At 49.2% G+C, this 9623-nt stretch overlaps 1 pseudogene; it reads right to left on the reverse strand.

Moving 5' to 3' along the window:
• Window positions 1–7983: 7983 nt before the first annotated feature.
• LOC137362024 (U4 spliceosomal RNA) lies at window positions 7984–8040 on the reverse strand (annotated as a pseudogene).
• Window positions 8041–9623: the final 1583 nt, after the last annotated feature.

The raw sequence follows: 9623 nt of genomic DNA on the forward strand, positions 1-9623 counted from the left end.
TAAAGGATGTTTAAATATCCCCATAGTGTACCTTGAGTGACATACAAGTCCAACATTTTTTACAGTGAAAGCTTCAAAGGTGCTGAAAGATACTGTAACCTGAGACACAAATTAGATACCAGTTCAGAACTCACCCACACCGTGAAATTGAAAGATGCAGTAGAAATTCCAATCGTGCAGATTGATCTAAACATTGCCAATCCAAAAATCACATACAGTATTAGATTGAGCAAAACTGATATGAAGTGTAAACTGTGATATAAATTAGATGCCTGTACAGAACTCATCCAGACTGCGGAATTGAAAAATACAAAGACAGAGATACACATTATTTACCAGTCAAAAAATTCATACATTATCAGAGTGAAACAGATTATCAATTCCATTTGTGTATACTGAAATCCACATTACAAACCAGTAAAAAATCTCAGAGGTATGGTGATTTTGTGGTTACTTTACAGGACGAGTAATCCAGAAGTCTCCACGAATGGTCCAAAGACATGAGTTCAAATTCCACTAAAGCAGCTGGGTAATTTATAGAATCATAGAAAGTTGAAGGCACAGAAAGAGGCCACTTGGCCCATTGTGTCTGTGCCAGATGAAAAACATTCTACCCATTCGAATCCCACCTTCCAACATTTGGTCCGCAGCCCTGCAGATTATGGCATTTGAGGTGCATATCCAGACTCCTTTTGAATGAGTTGAAGGTTTCTGTCTCAACTCCCCTTTCAGGCAGTGAGTTCCAGACCCTCACCACCCTTTGGTTGAAAAAACATTTCCTCTCCTCTCCTGTAACATTTCTACCAATCACTTTAAATCTATGCCCCTAGTCACTGATCTCTCTGCTCAGGTGAATAGACCCTTCACCTCAACTCTATCAAGACCCCTCAAAATGTTGTACATTTCAGTCTTCTCTGTACCAAGGAGAACAGCCCCAGCCTATCCAATCTTTCCTCATAGCTGCATTTTTCCAGTCCCGGCAACATCCTCGTAAATCTCCTCTGTACCTTCTCTAGTACAATTACATCATTTCTGTAATGAGATGATCACAACTGCACACAGCACTCATGTTGTGGCCTGACTAATGATTTATACAGTTACAGCACAACCTCCCTGCTCTTATATTCTATACCTCGGCTCATAAAGAAAAGGATTCCACGTACCTTCTGACCACATTATCGACCTGTCCTGCTACCTTCAGGGATCTGTGGACATTTACTCCAAGGTCCCTCACTTTCTCTACACCTATCAGCATTTTCTTATTAATCGTGTCTTCCTTTGCCTTGTTTGACCTCCCCAAATGCTTCACCACACACTTCTCCAGGTTGAATTCCATTTGCCATTTTTCTGCCCACCTGACCAGACCATCAATATCTTTCTGCAGCCGACAGTTATCCTCCATGCTATTTACCAGATGGCCAATCTTTGTGTCATCTGCAAATTTCTTGGATTGTGACCCGCACGTTTACGTCCATGTAGACTACATCAACTGCACGACCCTCGTCTATCTTCCTTGTTACTTCTTCAAAAAATTCAATCAAGTTGGTCAGACAGGATCTTCCCATAACAAATCCATGCTGACTATGCTTGATTTATCTGTGCCTTTCTAAGTGACAGTTTATCCTGTCGCTCTGAATGGTTTCCAATAATTTGCCCACTACTGAGGTTAGTCTGGCTGGCCTGCAATTATTCGGTCTATCCCTCACTCCCTTTTTAAACAGATGCACAACGTTAGCAGTTCTCCAAAACCACACCTGTATCCAGTGAGGACTGGAAAATGATGGTCAGACCTTCTGCTGTTTCCTCTCTTTCTTCTTTTAACAGCCTGGGGTACTTTTCATCCTGCCCTGGTGATTTATCAACTTTCAAATACACTAATCCTATTAATATGTCCTCTCTCCCTCTGTTGATCACATCCAATACTTCACACCGCTCTTCCTTAACTACAACACCTGCAACGTCCCCTCTCTTTTGTGAAGACAGATGCAAAGTATTCATTAAGAACATTACCAACATCTTCTGCCCCTACACACAAGTTACCTTTCTGGTCTTTTATGGGCCATACAATTTCCTTAGTTATCCTTTTACTCTTAATGTATTGATCAAACATCTCTGGGTTCACCTTGATTTTGATTTCCAATATTCTTTCATGCTTTCTCTTCAGTTTCCGAATTTCATTTTTGATTTCCCCCCTCCACATTCTATACTCCTCTTGGCTTTCTGCAGTATTGAGTTCTCTGTGTCGGGCATAAGCTTTCCTTTACTGCCTTATTATACCCATAAGCTCCTTGACATCCATGGGGCTCTGGATTTGGCCGTCCCACCCTTTTTCTTTGTGGGAACATGTTGACTCTGAACCCCTTGAATCTCCCGTTTGAATGACTCCCACTGCTCTGACACTGATTTACCTTCAAGTAGCTGTTTCCAATCCACTTTCGCTTACTCACTCCTCAGCTTCGTAAAGTTGGCCTTGCCCCAATTGAGAACTCTAACTCCTGTTGTATCCTTGTCCTTTCCATAATTATGTTCAAACTGACTGAATTATGATCACTCCCACCAAAATGCTCTCCCACTGCCACTCCTTCCACCTGCCCATCTTCATTTCCTAAAACTAAGTCTAAAACTGCACCCTCTCTTGTTGAACTTGCTACATATTGGCTAAAAATGTTCTCCCGAATGCAGCTCAAGAATTCTGCTCCATCAATTCTTTTCATTTTAAAACTATCCCAGTTCATGTTGGTTAAAATCGCCTACTATTTTATTTTTTTTTTAATTTCCAAAATATACTTTGTTCATAAAAATCTGTAAAAATTACATTGCCAAACAGTTTCCAAACAGCACGAAAAAATACAAACATTGCAAAAGAGATCAGTTTCTTTCAATAATGTCATGAGTTTCTTCCCAACCCTTCCGTTTCACAATTGTCATGTCAATTACAGTTTTACATTTACAGCAATTGAGAATATCAACGATACAGTTCGAGGGGCTTCCCATGGTTCCAGCCCCTCAGTCCAGCTTGGTGGGGGAACCTTACACTGTGGTCTTTCCCCATTGAGCCTTTGCTGCGGCTGCCCCAAGCTTCAGTGCGTCCCTCAGCACGTCGTCCTGGACCTTGGAATGTGCCAGTCTGCAACATTCGGTGGTGGACAACTCTTTGCGCTGGAAGACCAGCAAGTTTCGGGCAGACCAAAGGGCGTCTTTCACCGAATTGATAGTCCTCCAGCAGCAGTTGATGTTTGTCTCGGTGTGCGTCCCTTGGAACAGCCCGCAGAGCACAGACTCCTGTGTTACAGAGCTGCTTGGGATGAACCTTGACAAAAACCACTGCATCTCTTTCCACACCTTCTTTGCAAAGGCACATTCCAGGAGGAGGTGGGCCACCGTTTCTTCCCCACCACAGCCAACGCGGGGGCACTGTGCGGAGGGGGCGAGACTTCGGGTGTGCATGAAGGATCTGACGGGGAGGGCCCTTCTCACCACCAGCCAAGCTGCGTCTTGGTGCTTGTTTGAAAGTTCTGGTGATGAGGCATTCCGCCAAATGACTTTGACGGTCTGCTTGGGGAAGCATCCGACAGGATCCACCGTTTCCTTTTCCCGTAGGGCCTTGAGGACATTCCGTGCAGACCACTGCCTGATGGACCGGTGGTCAAAGGTGTTTTTCCGCAGAAACTGCTCTACGAAGGATAGGTGGTACGGCGCCGCCCAACTGCATGGTGCGTTCCGCGGCAATGTGACCAGGCCCATCCTTCGCAACACCGGGGACAGATAGAACCTCAGCACGTAGTGACACTTGGAGTTTGCGTACTGGGGATCTACACATAGCTTGATGCAGCCGCACACGAAGGTGGTCCTCAGGATGAGGGCCACGTTGGGTACATTTTTCCCGCCCATGTCCAGAGATTTGAACATCGTGTCCCTCCGGACCCGGTCCATTTTAGATCCCCAGACGAAGCGGAAAATGGCTCGGGTGACTGCCACGGCGCAGGAGTGGGGTATGGGCCAGACCTGCGCCACGGAGAGCAACAACGTGAGCGCCTCGCACCTGATGACCAGGTTCTTACCCACAATGGAGAGAGATCGCTGCCCCCACATGCCCAACTTTTGTCGTACCTTGGCTACTCGCTCCTCCCATGTTTTGGTGCACGCCCCGGCACTTCCGAACCATATCCCCAGCACCTTCAGGTAATCTGACCTGACGGTGAAGGGGACAAAGGATCGGTCAGCCCAGTTCCCAAAGAACATGGCCTCGCTCTTGCCGTGGTTAACTTTGGCTCCCGAGGCCAGTTCGAACTGGTCGCAGATGCTCATCAGTCTGCGCACGGACAGCGGATCCGAGCAGAAGACGGCGACGTCATCCATGTACAGGGAGGTTTTGACCTGAGTGCCTCCGCTGCCTGGGATTGTCACCCCTCTTATGCTCGCATCCTTCCTAATCGACTCAGCAAAGGGTTCAATACAGCAAACAAACAAGACCGGGGACAGAGGACAGCCCTGTCTGACTCCAGATTTGATCGGGAAACTTTCAGATTCCCACCCGTTGATTGACACTGCGCTACTGATGTTTGTGTAGAGCAGTTGGATCCAATTGCAGATTCCCTCCCCAAACCCCATTTTGGAAAGCACATCCATCATGTAGGTGTGCGATATCCTGTCAAAAGTCCAGGCTGATGAGGCAGGTGTCCACCCTCCTGTCCCGTACGTAGGCGATCGTATCCCTGAGTAGCGCGAGACTATCAGAGATCTTCCTGCCGGGTACAGTACAGGTCTGATCGGGGTGAATCACCAACTCCAGAGCAGACTTGACTCGACTGGCTATGACTTTGGACAGAATCTTGTAATCAACATTAAGCAGTGAGATGGGCCGCCAATTTCTGATTTCTGCCCTCTCCCCCTTCTGCTTGTAAATGAGGGTGATGATGCCTTTTCTCATGGTCTCTGACATGCTGCCGGCAAGGAGCATACTCTCGTATACTTCCAGCAGGTCCGGGCCGACCCAGTCCCACAGGGCCGAGTACAACTCGACCGGTAAGCCGTCGCTCCCGGGGGTTTTACTCGTCTCGAAAGACTCGACGGCCTTTGTCAGCTCGTCCAGAATTAGCGGCTTGTCCAGTCTCTCCCTCATGCTGTCATCTAGGACCTCTGTGATAGATGACAGGAAGGACTGGGAGGCTCTGCCGACTGTGGGCTTCGCGTCATACAGCCCAGCATGAAAGGATTTGCTGATGCTTGGTATGGCGGACTGCGAAGACGTTACCGAGCCATCTTCTTCCTTCAGGCTGCTGATAACAGAGCTCTTTCTGTGTACCTTTTGGAAGAAGTAACGCGAGCACGTCTCATCCTGCTCGATGGAGCGGACTCTGGACCGGAAGATGATCTTGGAGGCCTCCTTGGCAAAGAGCGAGGCCTGCTGGCTCTTCACCTCTTGGAGGTCCTCCTTGACCTCGACCCCCATTGACTGCAACCGGAGTAGATTTTGCATAATTTTCTGGAGTCGGGACAGTTCCCTCTGTCTCTCTCTCACCTTCTGACCACCTTTGTAGATGAAGAACCTCTTGATGTTCTCCTTCATCGCTTCCCACCAGTGAACTGGAGACTCAAAGAGGGGTTTCACGGTCCTCCAACCTTTGTAATCCCTTTTGAGTTCCTCAACGTTCTCTCGGGTCAGCAGTGTCGCATTGAGCTTCCACGTCCCTCTGCCAACCCGCTGGTCGTCCTGTAAGTGACAGTCGGCCAGTAAGAGGCAGTGGTCGGAGAAGAACACCGGCTTGACGTCGGTGGATCCGACCGTGACAGCACGGGACACAAACAGGAAGTCAATCCTGGAACGGGCAGACCCGTCCGATCTTGACCATGTGTATCTGCGCTGCGCTCCGTCTGCAGGTTTGCTGAAGACGTCGTGCAGTTTGGCATCTTTAACTGTTTCTATTAGGAATCTGGACGTAGCGTCCAGTTTGCTGTCGTCACTGCCGGATCGTCCAGCTGCATCGATGATGCAGTTGAAGTCACCGCCTAGGATGACCGGCCTGGACGTCGCCAGCAGCAGTGGGAGCTGCTGGAAGACGGTCAGCCGCTCGCTGCGTTGTACCGGGGCATACACGTTGATCAACCGGAGCGGAGCGTTGTTGTACATCATGTCTGCTACGAGGAGGCGGCCGCCCACCACCTCCTTAACTTCGGAGATGGTGAAGTTACCTCCCCACAGCAGAATACCCAGGCCGGAGGAACGGCAGTCATTACCCCCCGACCAGATCGATGGCCCGTGGGACCACCATCGCGACCACTGCCTGTAGGTGCTGAGGTGTGGTATTCCACACTCATGCAGAAACAGTAGGTCAGCTTTGACCTTGGCAAGGTAATCCAAGGTTGAAACACATCGCGTAGCAGATTTAATGCTACGCACATTAATGGAAGCAATTCTTACACCCATTTTTTGCTAAAAATTAGTTGTTGCTTCCCATACCATTTGTCCTCGCTAGTCCCAGTCCTTCCCCTTCGGGATGTTCCTGCATACCCATCGTATGCGCAAGCAGTTTCACGTTGGTTGGGCTCAGAAACCCCTCCTGATTTTTCATGCAGGGTTTGTGCCGCTCGGGTGACATCGGGGGGGTCTTGTAGGCAGAGAGCATTGGGTTGTCCTCAGCTGCTTCCATCTGTTCCTCCTCGAAAACATCACAGCTCCCGGTCTCCCGGAGCTCAGGTGCACCAGACGTGTCTTTGCTCCCGGTGTCCCGGAGCTGAGATGCGTTGGCCACTTCGTTACGTGTGGGGCATTGGGGTTGGGGCACGCTGGGCCCATCACAGCTTCCAGTGCCCGGGGGCTGGGATGCTTTATCATCCATCTCGGAGTTCTGCCGCCTCTTTTGAAGGGGCTGTCGTTCCAGCATTTCCCCGTCCAGTGAAGAGGAGTTGTTGCAGTCTGATTCAGAAGAGAGCCTCCTCTTGCCACTGGTTTGGGTGGTGGCTTTGGGATGTTTTTTCTTTGTGGTTTTCCTCTGGACCACTTGCCACTGACCTGTTTGAACATCTGCTGCCTCCTCTTCCATTGATTCTGTCTGTGGAGGAGGGGTTTCCGGGCGCTGGGTAGGTGCTGGGTCGTTGGTTTCAGCTGCATCCCCTTCCTTCTCAGGTTGAAGTTCCTCACTGCGGAGAAGGTTGCTGGTCTCCTTTCGGACAGTGGACGCCTTCGTCGAACCTTCGCCCGGCCATTCCTTGGACCTTGCCGCCTGAGCATAGCTGAGACAACGTTTGGGGCAGGTCTTGTAGAGATGGCCTGCCGCACCGCACAAGTTGCAACACTTAGTCTGCTTACAGTCCTTGGTCTGATGGCCTTCCTCCTTGCAGTTCTTGCAAACAACCGTGCTGCAGTTGGCTGCCATGTGACCAGATTTGCCACAGGTGCGGCAAACTCTGGGCTGCCCAGCGTAGACCAAGAAGCCTCGACTTCCCCCGATAGCTAAGCTGGAGGGAGAGTGGATGATGGCTCCACTGGGATCTAACTTCAAGGTCACCTTGACCTGCCACTTGCTGGTCCAGATCCCAAAGGGGTCCTTGACATTGGTGCTGCTGCCGGCCACCTCGACGTACCTGGCGAGAAAGGTGAGTACATCCACCACCGGAACATGGGGGTTGTAGAGGTGTATCGTCACCACCCGGTCCCGTTGTGACGGAAGTGTGAAGAGCGGCTCCGCTGTGAGGATCGACAGTGGAGCCCGGTCCCCTTTCTCCTTGAACGCCTTCAGGAACTTGATGCATCCCGCCACGTTCCGGAACGTCACGTCGAAGTATCCACTGCTGGGGAAATCCTGCAGGCAGAAGACCTCCGTCGCTTGAAATCCGCAGCAATCGAAGAGAATTTTTTTGATGAAGAAGGTGCGATCGACCGGTGCATCTCCTTCCTTGTCCGTCACGACCACCCGAACTGTGTTGCGCACTCCCTGGCCCGAAGCTCGAAAATTGGTTATAGCCATTTTACGCAAAGCTTCCCCATAATCACGCTTCGGTTAAACCTCATTAGCTACGATATTGCCACTGCGCAAAACTCAAATCCCCTACTATTACTGCTCTATTGTTCTTGCACTTCTCAGAGATTTGCCTACATATCTGCTGTTCTATCTCCCACTGACTGTTTGGGGGTCCATAGTACACTCACGGCAGTGGGATTGCCCCTTTTTTTGTTCCTTAGCTCGATCCATATAGTCTCATCTGATAAACCTTACAACATATCATCCCTCCTCACAGCTGTAATAGTTTCTTTGGCCAAAATTGCCACTCCCCCTCCTTTCTTATCCCCCTCCCTATCGCGTCTGAAAACCCTGTAAACAGGAACATTGAGCTGCTATTTCTGTCCCTCCTTAAGCCATGTTTCTGTAATAGCTATGATATCATACTGCCATGTGTCTCTCCGTGCCTTCAGCTCATCTGCTTTATTTGCTATACTCCTTGCATTAAAATAGATACCCTTGAGCACTGCCAAACTTTTTTTTTTAATTTTCTAACCTTTGTTTCCTCTGTCTTCCAGACATTAATTTTCTGCCTTCCATTTTCATTTCAGCTTTTGTCCCATCTGAGTCGACCCTCAGGTCTCCATCCCCCTGCCAAACTAGTTTAAACCCTCTCCAACAGCACTGACAAAATGTCCCGCAAGGAACTCAGTCCCAGCTCTGTTCAGGTGCAACCCATCCGATCTGTCCCAAGAATCTGAAGCCCTCCCTCCTGCACCATCTTTTCAGCCACACATTCATCTGTATTACCCTTCTATTCCTGTACTCATTTGCACGTGGCACTGGGAATAATCTGGAGATTGCTACTTTTGATGGCAAGTTTGCTGATTTCTTACCGAGCAGCCTAAGTTCTGACTGCAGGACAACATCCTTCTTTCTAACTATGTCGATGGGTCCAATGTGGACCACAACTGCTGGCTGCTCATCCTCCCCCTTCAGGATGCTCTGTTGATACTCAATGACATCCTTGACCCTGGCACCAGGAAGGCAACACTCCATTCCTGGATTCACATCTGCGGCCACAGGAATGCCTCATTTTTCCTTGACTATTGAGTCGCCTATCACTATGGCTTTTCCAGTCTTCCCTGTACTCCCCTTTACAGCTGAGCCACCCATGGTGCCATGGACTTGGTTCTGACTGCACTCCCCAGGGAAGCATCATTGTCCTCCATATTCAGAACTGAATACCAGTTGGAGAGTGAGATGCACTCAGTGTCCTGCAGTACCTGCCTGATTCTTTTTGACTGCTTGGTGGTCACCCATTCCCTCTCTCCCTGCTTACTGTTAAGCTGTGGGGTGACTACATCTATAAACATGCTATCCGTGCAGCTCTCATCCTTTCAAGTGAACCGCAGTGTCGCCAGCTGCTGCATAAGTTCCAAAACCCAGAGCTCAAGCTGCCGCAATTGACCACACTTCCTGCACAAATGGTTCTCCAGGATACGGGAAGGATCCTGGAGCTCCCACATAGCACAGGAGGTGCACTCTCGAAGCTGAAGCACCCCTACCATTCATTTATTTATTAGTTGACCCTTTGCTACTGCTTAAAAAAAACCTTACCAATACTACAACACCTTAGAATTATTCATAAAACCTTACTAGTACTGATGAATCCTACTAAAA

Source organism: Heterodontus francisci, unplaced genomic scaffold (assembly GCF_036365525.1).
Source record: "Heterodontus francisci isolate sHetFra1 unplaced genomic scaffold, sHetFra1.hap1 HAP1_SCAFFOLD_86, whole genome shotgun sequence".
NCBI classification, from domain to species: domain Eukaryota; kingdom Metazoa; phylum Chordata; class Chondrichthyes; order Heterodontiformes; family Heterodontidae; genus Heterodontus; species Heterodontus francisci.